General features: G+C 36.4%; 1 pseudogene; it reads right to left on the minus strand.

The window, feature by feature from the left end:
• Nucleotides 1-1,497: 1,497 nt before the first annotated feature.
• LOC105803958 (phosphatidylinositol 3,4,5-trisphosphate 3-phosphatase and protein-tyrosine-phosphatase PTEN2A-like) lies at nt 1,498-12,473 on the minus strand (annotated as a pseudogene).
• Nucleotides 12,474-18,454: the final 5,981 nt, after the last annotated feature.

Here is an 18,454-nt window from a genome sequence, read left to right on the forward strand (position 1 = left end):
AAACTTCTTGGCACCTTCCTAAAACGTCCCTTGAAGGTTCCTTGAGCATGGAGAAAGTCAATGGGCAGCTTCTAGAGTGTCTTTATTCAGCTGAAATTGTTGTCAATTAATAAGGAGCTAAAATGAGCTGAATGGCCTTAATTAGGTTCGGTCAAAGTGATTGAATGAGCTGCCTTGAAGATCTGAGTAGTCTTGGAATTTAAATAGCAGCTTAGGGCACTTCAATAGCCATGGAGTGTGAACCAACGAAATTGAGAAGCCTTTGTGTGTGAAAGCAAGTGACCGAATAGTCATGAGTATAAATGAAACCTCCAGCAAGTGTGAACACGTTTAGGGTTGTTGGAGTACACGATGAGGCAGCTTGGGGAAGAGAAACTAGCAGCTCACTTGTCCCTTGATATGCACGAAGAGTTGCTTGGGCATTTCAATTAGCAGCCCACCTTGCATTCATGCCATTCATGTATGTAGCTACACCTAATAAATTCAACAATTTAATTAGCTTAAGACACATTAAAACACACACAATAAAATCAGCAGCAAGCTTAAGACATTTTAAACCTGCACATTAATTCGACTGAACTAAGACATATTAAATTGGCAGCAAGACACATTAAATGGATGTAATGAGCTGAACACTTTTAAATTATGTACTAACTAAGACATATTAAAAACATGCATTTAAAATGTTCAGCTAAAGACACATTAAAATGATGTAGCTAGACATATTAAAAACAAATATTAATTAAGACTCAAATTAAACTCAACAGCAGCTAAGACAAATTAATTAAAAACACGAAATTAATTTGTCTCAACTTTAGACACATTTAAACACTTCTAATTAAAACGTCCAGAATTAAAATGCAATTTAATTATTTAAGCTGAATAAACTAATTGGCATTTATTTTATTCCAACAACTAAATTATAGAAATTAAAGTAAGCTCAAAACGAGCAAACAAACTCATTGAGCTGGAAACGAGCTGAAATGAGCTCAACGAGCTAGAATCGAACTAATTCAACATGCAAAGGATTGCAAGCAACGCTTTGAGAGCTGGTCCAAGAGTGTGCTCAGGGCATGGCCGTATCAATCACCTTTTTAACTATCCTCTTGTCCGGCAACTCCTCCCCATGCAACCTGATTTGATTTACGACTTTCATAAGCCTATCAGAATACTCCTTAACAGTCTCTGACTCTTTCATCTTTAGAACCTCAAACTCTCTCCACAAATTCAGCAGTTGAATCTGCCACATTCTGTCACTTCCTTAGAACTCTTCCTTGAGCTTGTCCAATGCTTCCTTTTCAGTTTCATAGGTCATTATCCTTGTGAAAATCACATCTGTTACAGTAGAGTGAATACAAGAGAGAGCCTTGTATTCTTAGCTACCTCCTCATTGTGTTGCTTGATTTGAGTAATAGTTGGATTTGCTCTTAAGAGGCACATCTCTACTTGTTTCTACATCTTCCTTCAGGTCAAAATCCCTCAAGTATGCCTTCATCTTCACTGCCCAAATAGGGTAGTTTTCTCTTGTGAATACTGGAGGATTTGGGGTTGCAAAGCTACTGGAAGCCATATCAGGTTCTAAGAAGTTTTTAGTGTAGAAGAAGATTTTATTCTGGTTTTTCAGCTCACACACAGTCCCTCAAGATCAATTTTTTTAAGCTCTAGATACCATGTTAATTTATGGAACAGGATAAAAGAGAGCTGGAAAAGAAAACAAAACCAGAAAAAATTTAAAACTGAATAGTTTATCTTCCATTAAAATTTTTGTGCATAAAATATACAAAAGACCACTGCTGTTGCAGTGGTTAGTCATATCCTAAAACTTCAGCAAGTATTACATCAAAAAGATTGTATCACCTAACCAAATACAAACTGACACATTAGGTGCATCATGCTTGCCCGCTTATAACTGCTCTGTCAAGCTAAAACATCAAAAAGATTGACATACACTCTTAGAATATCTAAGAAAAATCTTAGTCATCTAATACAACCCACCTCTCTCACAAGGTCAAAAGTTTTTGTTAATATTATGCTCATCATTGGGGGTTTTACATTCTAAGATGGAGGGGTGTCCATATAGTTGCATTTAATCAATACTGTAAATTTTCTAGAACTTCAATTAAATCAGCTTAGACTAGGGGTAGTATTTAGAGCAGAATCACTGAGGTGAAAGATAGGTAAGTACTTCTTTCATGAACATCTAGTTTTCTTTTTCTACTTACATGGTGAAAGTTCTCTTCAATGTTTCTCTAGCATACGAAAGCTTTATAAGATTTAGAATCTTTTTTCTAGGAAATCCGAAAACTTTGAATGAAAGATAATGGAAAACAAATTGGCAAGGATTCCCTCAATATTATTTATGGTGGCATCCGGCTAGTTACATCAACTCTTTGCTCAATAAAAATGAATGAATAAACGCAATGAATCAAGTATTTTGAACTAGATCTTATCATAGTTGGTGAAGAAACTAGGATCATTCACTTTCAAAATCTTCTTCATCTCCAAAACTGATGACGAGGCATCAGCAGACATAGCCTGGATATCACTGGCCCCATCGACTCTGTGATGGGGATTTGAAGTCCTGAAGAAGCTTTGTCAACTCCATTGTTGCCTATATCTTTGGAAGCATTACTGAATGAAGGTTCTTGGTTTTTGACGGATTGCTGATAAGTACCATCTTTTGATGTCCCTATTTGCTCAGGTTTGGGGTAAGATAGATGGCTGGAGACCATAGGTCCGATTCCGGCACCAGCTTGAGTCAGGCTTTTGTCTCCATGAGAATAAGTTATCATTGTTGCTACTTTCAGAAGGTTTGCTTTGGTTCAAATTGGCTGAGACTCCTCCCTTGGCAAAACCTGAATCACCCTCCGTTCCTTTATTGGCAAAATTAGCTTTAGTTGTCTCTACCGTGCCCTCATAGTGTATCATTACCAATTCAATCTTGAATCCAGGATAAGGCGAACCTATCTATAGGACAAAATTTACAGTTCAGTAAGAGGAAACAAATGAAAGGCAAAGTGAAAGAGAAATAAAAAGGTATACAAAAAACTATTAGCAAACTGAAGAAACATGTATCCTTATGTCATTTACCTTATTAAAACCATCAATATCAGAGGCTTCCAGTATCATTCTATTCTCTATCATTGTTGTATTTAACCAACAGAAAAGGGAAAACAAGAAGTATCAATTGGACAAAGCTATTTTAAGATATAAAACACAGAAACATTACAGACCAGTAGAAATCTCCTTGAGGTTGTGGAAATGGATTTTGAAGTCACTCGTCAATTCCGCAAGACCAGTTCCCCGTGGCAGAGCAAAAATCACTATTCCTTTCTTAGGTGTCCTAATCCATAAATCTTCTAGCTGTAATTGAAAAGTATTAGTAGAGAGTACTGGTATTAACAAAATCGTATCACTTTAAGAGATAAAATCACCATTAAATTCTTAGTTTTTGGATGCTTTGCTGTAGAGAACAAAATTCTTGAGATGAGAAAAACTCAGCTGTTATCGTATCTGCAAAAAATGAACTTCAAGGAAAATTACAACATATAGAAAATAATGAATCATCTTGTATATACTTCACATGGAAACACTAAAAGGAAAAAGGGATATTCTGGCATTGCAATTGGACAAGGATGTATTTGCTTATTTGGCCCACCTCTTTAAGAAGATTAGGCAGGTGTAACATAAAATGAGTGAAACTTGTTGAAAAGTGGTCAACCATGCTGCTATTATGTTTTTGTTAAAGTGTATGCAGTCTATTTGCATGTTGCAGCTCTTGTGCATGCTGCATTAACAAGTTTTTTGTGTAGTCGCATTGTAATTAAACTTAGTTGAAAATGAACAAGCTGATGACTAGTTTAGGTGGCTTGTTTGTGTGTACAAGCAATGTTTTGCAAGTTACTAGGTGATGAAGGTTGGTTAGCATGTTGCACTAAAGCAAACCAGCAAGACAAGAAGCTCGGGCATAGCAGATGTCACTGCAGCAAGCTCAACTATTCAAGTTTTTGTTTATTTTGTAATTCTTAGTTAATGAAATGTATTTTAGTTCATTTTGAACTAAGTTAGGTTGATGATTGATATATTTTGCTGATTGATAAGCTGTTTATTCAACTTTGCTTGTATGTACAAGTTAATTACTTCAAGTTTCAATGCTTAGTGATGTTAGGTATAGCCATTAGGTAAACATTTGCAGTCTTTGACAAGCTAATTGCTTGGTTTATGTATTGGCACTATGCCATTGTTTTTACTAATGAATGAAATCAGATTTGTTCATTAAAACTTTCTCCATTTTTCCTTAGCTTTTCTTATTTTCTTTTGCTCGAAATAGTTTGTTTGATCAACAAGCATCGAGGCTTGTTTCACAAGACACAAGCTGAGCTTGTCTACTTCTGTTCTAACACTAACAATTGGTATCTCGAGCATGTTTCTTAAGGGGCCTGCTGTTTAAAAGATGGCTTCATCAAACTTTTCACCAGCTGCACCACAAGTCTTCAATGGAGAAGGCTATCACATATGGGTGGTTAAAATGAAGACTTACCTGCAGGCTTTCGATCTGTGGGAGGTGGTCAACTCAGATGTTGAACCAGAGCCACTTAGAGTCAATCCAACAGTGGCTCAGATCAGACAGCATGCTAATGAGAGGGCCAAGAGGCATAAGGCCATGTCTTGCATCGAGAACTTAGTGTCAGATGTGATTTTCACAAGGATTATGGCCTGTGAATCACCAAAGCAAGCCTGAAACAAGTTGAAAGAGGAGTTTCAAGGAACAGAGAGGACAAGGCAGCAACAGTCGTTAAATTTGAGGAGAGATTTCAAGAATTTGAATATGAAGGAAGAAGAAACTGTCAAGCAATATTCTGACAGGATTATGGCTGTGGTAAACAGCATAAGGCTCCTTGGTGAGCAATTTAATGAAGCTAGGATAGTGGAGAAGGCTATTTCAACCTTGCCCAAGAGGTATGAGGCAAAAATCTCATCCCTCGAAGACTCAAGAGATCTGACCAGCATCTCCTTGACAGAGCTGATCAATGCTCTATATACTCAAGAGCAGAGGAGAGCTAGCAGACTGGAGGAGCACCAAGAAGGTGTCTTTTAGGCAAAAACAAATACTGCCTACAAAGGCAAGAAGGCCTGGAGAGACAAGCCAAGGTACGATGCTGCAAGGAAAGAATATCAGACTTGTAGGCATGGCAAAAGGCCTGGTCATCCATAAGAAAAATGCTGGTTTAGATCAGATGTTTTGTGTCAACATTGTAAGAAAAAGGGTCATGTTGAGAGAGGCTACAAAAGCAAGGGTAAACCAAGGCAGAACCATTCTCAACAAATGAAGGCTGAGGTTCGAGTAGCCAAGGAAGACAGTAACCAAGAAGAGCAAGTCTTTGTTGTGTCATGCTCAGCTGCTCAAGAGAGTTTTTCATCTGGTTGGCTCCTAGACAGTGGATGCACCAACCATATGACACCTGATGCTGTTATCTTCAAATCCTTAGACAAAAGTTGCAGAACCAAAGTCAAGATAGGTAATGGCCACTTTATAAAAGCAGAAGGCATGGGTAATGTGCTGATATGCACTTACACAGGTTCCAAAGTTATTTCAAATGTGCTTTTGGTGCCTGAAATTGACAGGAACCTGCTCAGTATAGCTCAATTGCTGGAGAAAGGTTATTCTGTTGTGTTCAAGAACAACCAGTGCCAAATTAGTGATCCAAGTGGATCCAAGCTCATGGAAGTCCCTATGGCTGATAAAAGCTTTGTGGTTGATTGGACAAAGGACTCAGACACTGCCTATACAACTACAACAAATGAATCCAAGCTTTGGCATCAAAGACTTGGACATGCCAACTACAAACCGATGGATAACATGTGCAGAAGTGGTTTGGCTGAAAATTTCATAAGTTCAGTTCAAAACCAGGAAGTGTGTGAAGTGTGTCAGCTAGGCAAGCAGGCCAGACTTCTATTTCCCTCGAATCAAGCCTGGAGAGCCTCTGAAAGACTGCAACTGGTACACACTGATGTGTGTGGTCCTATGAAGACTGAGTCTCTGAATGGAAGCAGGTATTTCATACTGTTCATTGATGATTTCTCGAGATATTGTTGGTTTTACTTCTTGAAACAGAAATCAGAGGTGGCCTCTGTGTTGGGAAATTCAAGACTACTGCTGAGACTAAAACAGGCCGCAAGCTAAAGATCATAAGGTCTGATAATGGGACTAAGTACACCTTAGCTCAGTTTCAAGCCTTTTGTGATAAGGCAGGCATCAAACATCAGCTTACAAACATTTATACACATCAGCAAAATGGTGTAAGTGAAAGAAAGAATAGGAGCTTGATGGATATGGCTAGGTGCTTGATAATTCAGAAGAATTTGCCTAAAGCTTTGTGGGCAGAGGCAGTTAACACTGCAGCCTACATTCAAAACAGGCTTCCAACCAAGGCTTTGGTTCAGAAGACTCCATTTGAGGCCTGGTTTGGATTCAAGTCATCACTGGCTCACCTGAAGGTCTTTAGATGCATTTGCTATGCACATGTGCCTGCTGTTTAAAGGGATAAGTTGTCTGAAAGAGCTCGACCTGGTGTTCTGGTGGGTTACAGCACTGTCAAGAAGGGCCATAGGATTTTGGATCTTTCAGCAAACAAGGTGTCAGTCAGCAGGGATGTGGTGTTTGATGAAAAATCATATTGGAACTGGGAAAGAAATGAACCAGAGGAAATTTCTGAAGATCTTGCTACAGATCAAGCTGAGCCAGACCAAAATGGTCCTAAAATGAACATTGATGATAAACCAGTCAGGGGAACTAGACCATTGGCTGAGATTTACGAAAGGGCTCATGTAGCTATAGCTGAACCAAGCAACTTTGAAGAGGCTGAAGCTCAGCAAGGGTAGAAGCAAGCAATGGCTGAGGAGATCAGCATGATTGAGAAGAACCAGACTTGAGAATTGGTTGAAAGACCAGTCAAAAGAAAGGTTATTGGGGTGAAATGGGTGTACAAAGCCAAGCAAAATGCTAATGGAAGCTTGAAAAAACTGAAAGCAAGGTTAGTTGTCAAGGGGTTCAGTTAGAAATATGACCTGGACTACCTGGAAACCTTTGCATTAGTGGCCAGGCTCGATACCATCAGACTGCTGATTGCCTTAGCAGCACAGCTCAAATGGAAAATCTATCAACTCGATGTGAAGTCAGATTTTTTGAATGGCTTCCTAGATGAAGACATCTATGTTGAACAACCACAAGGGTTTGAGATAGCTGGCAAAGAGCACATGGTGTACAAGCTAAAAAAGGCCTTGTATGGCTTAAAACAGGCTCCAAAGGCCTGATACAGCAAGATCGATGGCTACTTGGTTGATTTGGGATTCGACAGGAGCATGAGTGAGCCAACACTGTATGTTAAGAAGGAAGGGACACAAACACAGCTCATTGTGCCTCTGTATGTTAATGACTTGCTGGTGACAGGAGGGGATCAAGCAATGTTGGTCGATTTCAAGACCAAGATGCAGGAAATGTTTGAAATGTCTGATTTAAGGAAGATGTCCTATTTTCTTGGAATGGAGGTGTCACAAACACAGAATGGGATATTTCTAAGTCGGAGAAGCTTTGCCTTGAAGATTCTAACCAAGTTCTCTATGCAAAACAACAAGGCAACAAAAACCCCTGTCGCTATTGGAGAGAAACTATCGAGCCAAGGTAATTTTGAGAAGGTTTGTGAAACAACTTACAAAAGTCTAGTTGGTTGCTTGTTATACTTAACTGCCACTAGGCTAGACATAATGTATGCTGTAAGTTTACTCTCAAGATTCTTGCATTGCTGCAATGAGAAACACTTTCAAGCTGCAAAAAGAGTGCTCAGGTATGTCAAAGGTACTTTGAACTATGGTTTGAGGTACAGCAAAGAAGGAAATTTGAAGCTGGTTGGCTATACTGATAGTGACTGGGAAGGCTTGATAGATGATATGAAAAGCACCTCAGGGTATGGTTTCAATCTTGGTTCAGTCATGTTCTGTTGGAGCTCAAAAAAACAAACCTTGGTGGCTCAATCCACTACTGAAGCAAAGTATGTGGCAGCAGCAAGTGCTGTCAACCAAGCCATTTGGCTAAGGAAAATCTTAGCTGGTTTGAATGTGCATCAAAGGGAAGCAATAGAGATCTTTTGTGAAAACGAATCTGCTGTTGCAATTGCAAAGAATCCAGTGTTCCATGGAAGAACAAAGCATTTCAGTATTAAATTGCATGTTGTTCGAGAAATGGAGCAAGCACAGGAGGTGAAACTGATTCATTGCAATTCAGAGGATCAACTTGCTAACATTCTAACTAAGGCCCTTAATGTCACAAGGTTCGAGTGTTTAAGAAGGAAATTAGGTGTTTGCACTATGCAAACCAAGGAGGAGTGATGAAGGTTGGTTAGAATGCTGCACTGAAGCAAACCAGCAAGACAAGAAGATCGGGCATAACAGATGTCATTGCAGCAAGCTCAACTATTCAAGTTTTTGTTTATTTTGTAATTCTTAGTTAATGAAATGTATTTTAGTTCATTTTGAACTAAGTTAGGTTGATGATTGATGTATTTTGCTGATTGATAAGCTGTTTATTTAGCTTTTCTTGTATGTACAAGTTAATTACTTCAAGTTTCAACGCTTAGTGGTGTTAGGTAACCATTAGGTAAACATTTGCTGTTTTTGACAAGCTAATTGCTTGGTTTATGTATTGGCACTATGCCATTATTTTTACTAATGAATGAAATCAGATTTGTTCATCAAAACGTTCTCCATTTTTCCTTAGCTTTTCTTCTTTTCTTTTGCTCGAAATAGTTTGTTTGCTCAGCAAGCATCAAGGCTTATTGCACAAGACACAAGCTGAGCTTGTCTACTTCTGTTCTAACACTAACACTAGGCTACTAAGTGGTAGTAGGCAGTATTTGGTGATGTATTTGGTTATAAATGTATTGTTTTTTCTGGTTGAATGAATGAGCAAAATGAGCTATCAGCCATAAGCTCCCTTGCTACACGATTGCACGATTGTGAGCAAGTAAGTATATTTCATGCATCTTGCTTCCTTGTTCTGTGCCCTGTTTTTTTTTCTTCCTTTGCTACTGATAACCCCAACAAAACTGAACAGAAGGTTCTTGAGCAACAACGAAAGGGGTGGGGTCCCAATCATTAAAGTGCTGAAAGGATCAACACTGTAATTGTAAAGGGACTACATGAAAACCAAAGCATACCACTGTGATTAGAGATAGTAATGGAAGGCCTAATCTAGTAAGGACATTTGTGAAGCTGGACCGCCCTAAGCATGCACCTGAAGATCAATAACTTAAGTAGATTATTGAGGGTAAACAGATATGAAACATACCTACGTCCAGGCTGAATTTCTCCATTGAAACATGTTAGGATACGCTCAAAGTATTTGACATATCGCTATGCAAAGTAGGAAAAGAATTACCTATGAGAAAGGGCTTAAAAAATTTCAAACTAAGAAAAAAAAAATCAAACTAATAAAAGATTTGAGATATTAGATATTAGTAATGACTGACAATCTGACTAGGGAGAACCAGAGCTCTCCCATCTATGCATCTTTTTCCTGTTGAAGTAGTTGATGTCCTCTTCAGCTGTCAGAAAGAACTGACGAAAGCAAATGATAATACAATCATAAAATGAACTACAAATGGAACCAAAAAAGAAAACAAGTTTTTGCAGGAAAAAGAAAACACAGATTTTTAGTGAGGAAATAATTAACTCTAACCTTAAGGAATAAAAGAAGACTGCAAATCATTAATCCTGTCCTTCCCATACCAGCTTTACAATGAACAACCACCACATTTCCTATATCCTCCTTCAACCATGAGTATGCACTTTGACAAAAGGATTTTATGAGTTGAAGTGGGGGGCAATTGTGGTCATTAAATGGGAAACTTGCAACCTGTAAAAACTAAAAAGTTTAGATGTTAGTTTTAAGGGCGGCTGGAGAAATGTGTATTAGTAAAATCCCAACATAGTAGAATGTAGGCAATAGCATCATCTAATAATAACCGCCAGCATTCTGTATTGGAAACATTACAGGCAGTTTCCAAGATTGCTCATTTCTACTGTATGACATAGTAACAGAAGCAAACAACTTAAAGCCCTTGCATCTATTTATTTCTAAAATTGATATCTTACAAGTTGAAGAGCATAGACCACAGTTTTTAGGGGACATATAGAGATGAAGAATACACCTTCCCCTGAAAAAGTGATGCATCATACAACCTTTCTGACATAGGTTGTAAACTGTGTCTCCCCTGTGCAGAAAGTATTGATGTAAGATATGTGACAAAACAAGCGCTTCAGTGAGCTTCAGAAATGCAAGACAAGGCAAACCTAGTCATAGAACAAACACAAAGTATGTTCAATCCAAAAACTTATAAAATGAGCTATTACCGGCTAGTAACAAAAATAAACTTTGACCTTTACTTTTTAATTCTGCAAAAAAGCAGAAACATAAAGAAAGGAAGAGAATTATATTACTATTCAACTATCTTTCTATAACACTGGAATTTTTTGTCTCTATTTTTGCTCAGTCTTGCAATTTAGCCTCTGAACCTCCAATTTAATGAGACAAACACTGACATTCAATCTTTCAACAATTAAGACCTCAGTAAGCACTAGTAATGAACAACTTCTTCTGTCTCTATGTGGATTTAGTAAATATTTAACTGCATTATTATGTTATCCAAAATGTAGAAAATATTTCCAAGTTCTAATCCAGTCCTACCTTGTGACGTGTTTCGAAAAACTTGATCACTTATTCCATGTGATTACGACAGAAGCCCTGCATCACATTTAAGTCCATAAACCATAACACTGGACATTCTAAAGGCTAAAGCAGGTAAACCTTTTTACCTCTAAGAATCCAACAAGCCCTGAGCTTAGATCACCAGCAGGAAACCCCATTATATTCTCAGTGATATAAGTCAAATCCAAATCAAATTCTCCCTCCTGTATATCATACACTAAAATGTCTTTTCAGCATATAAATGATTATATCTCTGGTAGCATATTAGATGTACAAAAGTAAAAGACAGGAACTTCTCATCATAGTTAGGAGAGCACACATTTTGATTAATAATATATCACCACTAATAATACAATTAGGCTACCTAGTATCTTTGTTTATTTTGGGAGACAATATGGCATGCTTTGACCTGAACAGCCTTCACTGGACTCTAAGATGAGTCAAATATAACCTTTTTAATGATTGAAGAATAGCTTGTGTTGCTGTACAAGTATTTTCTGTACTATTATCCATTGGTTGAGTCTTCGATTGCAACTTAAACCCAAGCCCACTGGAGAAGTGTGCAAAAGGTGAAGTACCGGCATTTCCAGCTTGAGAGTACTATGGTGGTGGTATAAGCGTTGGAAATTTGAACTTTCTTCCCCAAGAAGATATATCAGTAGATGCATTATCTCCGGCCTTTGGAGGTTCAACATCATAAGTTTCGATAGGAGATTTGATGTCGTTAGTTCTGACAGGAGGTTCCACCTCGTTAGCTTTGTCGTTGTGTTTGATACCATCTGTGCTAGCTGGCACTTTAACACCACCGGCTTCAGCAGGGGTTTCAATATCAGAGGCTTTAACAGGAACAGATTCTAAGTCCATTCTACTGCTGAAATCCAATCCAAGTTCAACAGAAATTTGAACAAATGACAGAAATCCAAAATTATTGAGTAAAATGGCACAATTAATCAGCAATGAGATGCAATGCAGATTTAAGCAATCAACAAAAAACTAATCCAAGAAAACATGTATTTATAATTCTTTACATACTCGAAATGGACTTTTTGCTTTAAATGTAAATAGCAAAAACTAAAAACCAAATGGAGCCAGAGGATATAATTCGAAATTCTCCACAACAACAATTGAGCCAATCGAACCATAAAAAATTATAAAAGCTTCGAGGCTTTCAAAGCTAACAATTTCAATGACAGCTACTTCTTGATTGCTCTTGAAATCAAATTCTCAATACGAAATGCATTTTTTTTATATATAAAAATAAGCACCTGCACTTCATTATTCGATAAGGCAATTAAAAAAAATCTTGAACCAAATCTTAAATTACTCCGAAAAATATATATATATGAAATTGCACTGCAAACATAATCAAGAGTAGCGACTTGTTTTAATTTGAAAACAAAAACATTACTCGAATTCGGATCCTTAGCTGGAAATTGTGTTGAAGACGAAGAACAATCTCAGGCAATTGAGGGTAAAAAATTAACCACTGTAATAATGGGTTAACGATTACAATTAACGAACCAAAGCGCCGTCGTTCGGTCTAAACCGCAACCAAAGCTTTAACGGGATGGGTTTTCTAACTTTTCAAATATGTAAGTTGTAAAAGGCACAAGCAATTGGAGAAAGGAGATGTTCACATACTGTTGGATTGCTTTTATGATTGTTAATAAAAGAAATCAGATTTTTTCTATGCTCTTCAAATTGATATTAATGGTTGCCTTGCAAATTGTTTTTGGATAAATGCAAGATCTGGAATGACTTATAAGCATTTTGATGATATGGTAGCATTTGATCTTATTTATTTAATAAATAAATATAGAATGTCATTTCTTTTGTTTACTGGTGTGAATCATCATTATCAATCTATTTTATTTGAATGTGCATTATTATGAGATTAAATTGGAGAAACGTTTATTTGGTTATTGAAGACTTAGCTTGAAGCTATCTACAGATGTCCACCAACAACAATCCTCGTAGATTGCATATTTATAAGCTTGTAAAAATTAATACCTAAATATGTATTGGGTTATCTTTCTAGGATGGAAAATGGCCTATTTATAGGCTAAATTCGTAGGTCAAATAATATTAAAATAACATACACTAATTAGAGTTTGAATGGGACAAATAATCAAAATTTGACTGGAAGAAGAAAACCGAGAAAATTGCATAACATGTCGCCTCGTCGTGACATGGCTGCTGCCTTTTCGAGATGCACTTCATCACGTTTTCGGGACAAGACGTCTCTTCTCGTCAGGACGTCGGTGGTTGCATCATCCGGACGACGCCTCTTCCTCGTCAGGACGTCAATTTTGTTTTAGCCAAAAATGTGAGGCATACTCCAAAAATCTCCACCTTTACTCGTATTTCCACAACTCATTCTTTGCCAAAGCTTGCCACGGGCCTATCTCGAACTATACATGATATTAATTGATTCAAAGTTGTGCTTAGAAGTTAGAAGACTTCTAGTATTCGACTTGTGCACTGCCAAATCAAAACTGACCCGAGTCTGATTTCCATGAATGTAATGGCCTATCTTTTGAAAACCCGCATCAAAAAGAGAACCTCTCTTATACAAAACGATTATACATTTTTCCCTCCTATGACCAAGTTGTTTCCGCTTCATACAAGTCAACTTTGACTCCTTAACAGATGACATCTTGTTTCACCGGTCACCGTTGATCTTTCCAGAACATAAAGACTGCTAATCTTTTTACTTTTCATCAAAGCGAGAGCCTCATGGGATACCTTAATTTCGCTTGACTCGATGTTAATTCTACAACCCCTTCAAGTCTAAATTTCCCAAGGAGATGAGATTTTTCTTTACGTTAGGCACATGCTTGACATCTGATAGTGTCCTAATTGTCTCGTCGTGCATCCTGATCTGAATAATACCAATACTGATTACCTTATTGGGTGAACCATTCCCCTTATGCACAACTCCACCTTCAACTGAACTGTATGTGAAGAACCAGTCCCTATTGAGACACATGTGGAAAGTACACCCCAAATCTAGGATCCACTCGGATGTAAGCTCAGAGCTTTCACTTGTTGACACAAACAAGAAATCATCACCCTTGTCATCGGCCAAATTAGCACAAACTAAATCTTCCTCTTTGCTCTCAACAGCCTTTTTATTTCACAGCTAAATACCCTTGAAGCAAGTAGGGTTTGACGAGACAAAGAAACCCTAATTAGTTGCCAAAATGCGAGCGCACTTGTCCATGTTTATGTCGCATTGTCACGACATCAAAGCCCCTCTCGTCGCGACGTCGCCTCTCTGTTTCATCCCTGGTAACTTCGATGTTCGGTGTTGCGACATTGCATGTTGGTGTCACAACACTGAAGTCGTCCCTTATGTTCCTTGGCCTGAAACAGTGTCCTGCACACTTAGGTAGGCCATAAGTCATACCTTAGGCTCGAATTGGTCTAATGGGTCATCGAACCACCTAAAAATGTGTAAAAGCGTTTATTTGACCAAAATTAAACATTAAAGAATAAAATATAAAACTAATCAAAATAATAAAAAATTATGTCGAAAACAAGCTCATTAAATATAGAAAAGAACCTAATTTTTCACCACGAATTGTGGTAGATCAAATTCCCACAAATTTAACTTGTTTCTTGTCCTCAAGTAACAAAACAAAAATGCAAAAGAAAAAAAGAACAAAAGAACAAAACACTCAAAAGAAAATGCACTTGAGCATGCTTTATACTCAGAATTAGTTCGGGACACCTGAGCTAGGAAAATTTGGCTAAATAGGCAAATCTAACTAGATATAAAAACGATTCGCGATTTTAATTTCAAATTGTTAGTTCAGTAAGTTACAAGGCAGACAAGTCAAGGATCACTACAGTAAATTAAGCTTTTAGTGGCATTTGGATCAAAAATACTGCAAAGGTCAAACTTTTAACGGCGATTGTATTGAAAAATGCCACAAATATATACCATTAGTGGTGCTAACCGAAAAATGCCGCAATAAGTCGTTATATAGTGGCATTTGTGGAAATAGTGTCACAAATAGTACATATTTAGCGGCGTGTTATGCTACGCGCCACAAAGGTACACCAAATGGGAGCAGTGTTAACGTCATTTTTCCCATAAATGCAGCAAAAGGTAAAGCAATAGTGGCGTTTTTGCATAAATGCCGCAAAAGGTTAAAAACAATAGCGGCATTCTTCTCATAAACGCCGCTAAAGGTAAAGCAATAACGGCATTTTGCCCATAAACACCGCGAATATTTTTTAATTTTTATTGAAGCGGTGCCTTTTTTATAGCTGACCCCCAACCCTTATTCCCCCAAATCATTTTCCCCAAATCCCTAATTTAATTTTCCCCAATTCCCTAACTTATTTTTTTTATTTCCCATCCGTCTGCTGCTGGTCGTCTGTCCGATCATTTGTCTGCTATATCACGGTCGACAGTGCATTTGCCATCGATCTCTATCTCCTTCATCGACGTTGCTCTGTCCATCGCAAAAGGATTTTCGATCCAAACTTGCTTAAAAAGAAAGTACATTCTACTTTTCTATATTTATTTATAGGAGAAAATTCTCATTAGAAAATGTTTGGATTCTAGTTCTCATGGCATTCATTTTTTATGCAGCTAAATGATAAGGAGCTTGCAAAAGAGTTGTATAAGAAGTATAGCGCGGTAGTTGATACTTTTCTCTTCATTCTCTTTAGGTTTCTAATTCTATGTTTCAAATTGGTCGGAATGCTAATTATCTGTCCTATCATATTTCAATAGATCCATAGGCGAAAAATACGTGCTTGGCAAATGATATGTGTTTTGTCACAATTTGTTGATGATGACATGGTTGGAGAAGTCAAAGCATGGATGAAAGAAACTGAGTTGCTTATGCTCATGTATGTGTTTTGATGGAAGCATATGTTTAACTATCCACTACAGCAAAACAGATTTTTAGCAGCGTTTATGTGAGAAAACGGCGCTATAGAATATGATCTTTAGAGGCGCTTTTACTACAAACGCCGCTAAAGAACATGATCTTTTGAGGCGATTCTAGCTACAAAAGCCACAACATGCTCTACTCTCTTGCGGCGTTTGTAAAAAATATGCCACTAAAGATCATGTTCTATAGCGTCGTTTTCTCACATAAACGCCGCTAAAAATCTGTTTTGCTGTAGTGGATAGTTAAACATATGCTTCCATCAAAACACATACATGAGCATAAGCAACTCAGTTTCTTTCATCCATGCTTTGAACTCTAGTATAGTACTAACAAGCATAAGCAACTTCAACGAGTATTTGTGCAATTATGAGTAACAATTTCTTAAGTACTCATACTTTTTACTTACTTTTCATTTCATTCACGCTTCACTCACATTATTTTTAACCATTCTATGCTTTTATTTCACTTGCTTTGCCTTTTGCTTTCACAATATTTTTGTTCACTTATTAGTTTTCATTTATGATCTTGTTTCTCTCTTTTGATTAATGATATATTCTTATTACTGAGAAAAAAATACTTTTATTAAAAGTACTTGTACCAACTAGGCAACATAAGTAATATAGTGCCATTAACATGAAAACTAGAATAATCTATACTGAACTCTTTTATTTCAACTGTTTAAAGTTTATCTTGGAAAGTTAATGCCCTGTTAAATAATTCTTGTGTACCCACTTGTTCAAACAACAGGACAAATGTTTTATCTATATATGTATAGAAAATGGTCTCATCAAACTTGTTAGAGGGAGGCTAAAGTATATACATAGTTGACCTTATATATATATTTGTTTTCTTTTTATTCTTTTTATCATATTATTTATTCTTTTTTTACTTTTTACTTATAATAGCCAAGAGCTTCATGTCGATAATGAAGTGTGATTTGTTTTCGACTCTTTTAATGGTTAAATAATTTTCTGCTTATAATGCTTGTTTTCTATAAGCAATGCTTTGATTTGTTTTTGTGTACGGACTTGTTTAATAGGGAATAAGATACAGAGCATTGAGACGTCATCAAAGTTAGAGACAATTGAGATTTGTGGGTGTTTTTTTTTTTTTTTTGTTAACTTTGTAGAACTTGTTATGCTTAAACTGTTGTTGATGTATAACATCTATGATGCTTAATATAACTCATAATGATTCACATCTTTATTAATTATAAGATAATTTATTTCTTGATTTATATTAGCGATTTTAATTATATTTTCACTTGATTTTTTGAATAATTAGTATTTTAATAAAATTAAATTTAATTATGAAAATGTTTATAAATAATTATTGATATAATAAAATTAATTTGATGTTAGCAAATACCATCAATACAAGGTAGTAAAAGTGGCTTAAAAAAATTACAAAATCAAACTTTTACGACGGAATTTCACCCTATACCAATTTAAAAGCTCAAAGCTAACTTTTACCGATGAAAACCGTTCCATAATTTGTTAGTATATGATAGAGTATTTTATTGACGAATTTTCCATCAATAACGGTTTTGTAGGATAGTTCTCATTTAAGGGAAGTTTTACTGACGGAGTTGTCATTACTATAGGCTAATAGGTATATACGAACGGAATATAGTTGTTGCTAAAGGGTTATACAAACAAGCACCTCCACCAACGGTGAATTTTTTGTCAAGGTATTTTTTCTGACCGTCATTATAGACTTTTAGGCTCTATATGACTATTTTTAATGCTTATTTGTTGTAGTGTGGCTGACTAGCCTTTGTTTATATAGGCAAATATAATGAAAAGAAAACAACTCCTAATTGACTTAAAACTCCTAAATTTGCTTGAACAAGAAGCCTTGAAGGAATCAACTTTCTTGACAAACAAAAAACTTGAAACTTCTAAAAAACTCTCACAAAATTAGAAATAAATAACTAAAAAATACAATATTGGGTCTATATATAATGAAAATTAAGCCTTATAACTGAACATGATATGATTTAAAAGTGTATCCAAAGTCAAAAGTCGTCATTCACGTTTTAATCTCTTCCAAAAAAAAATTTGCTCACGTAGTCTTTACCAAAACAACCATATGTTGAGCTCCTCAACGTGAATAAGGTGATTCAAAATGCATTTTGAAACAATGAGACAGATCGTGGATCCATATGAAGATATCTTAACTAAAAAAATGATTGGATCCCATCCAAAAAAGCATCACAAGTTTATTGATATTCTAGACTTTAAAATTGACCGCTTTAATGAACATGCCTCAGTTGTAGAATTTTTTTTTTAGTAGAATGCTTGAAGGTAAATCTAATAAGCATCAGCCAGCTTTGTGATTAAGGGATGTTTGTGGGTTTTTTTACCTAAATAATTTTTAAAAAAAATTAAATACTGAAATAAATTGTCAGCTGGATTATATACGAAAATGGTATGTTTGTCTGGGTCGCGCCTATCTGACAGGCGCAACTACTTTTTTATATTATTTTTTGTTTTTTAAATTATTATTTTATGGGTGGCACCTTTCTCATAGGTGCCACTGCTTGTATTTTTTTCCCGGATCAGTATATGACCCGTGTAGAGATACGAAAATGGTATTGGGGTTGGTGGCGCCTATCTAGTAGGCGCGACTAGTGCTTGATTTTCCCCCTATATATACTCCCCCAAAAATCAAATGAGTAGAAGACACAAAATTTAGCAAAATAGAAGTAAGAAGATAGGGAGAAGAAAGAAAGAAAGGAAAACAAAAAGAAGGATAATATATTTTAGTTTATTTCTTTTTA

This window comes from Gossypium raimondii, chromosome 11, assembly GCF_025698545.1.
Source record: "Gossypium raimondii isolate GPD5lz chromosome 11, ASM2569854v1, whole genome shotgun sequence".
NCBI classification, from domain to species: Eukaryota; Viridiplantae; Streptophyta; class Magnoliopsida; order Malvales; family Malvaceae; genus Gossypium; species Gossypium raimondii.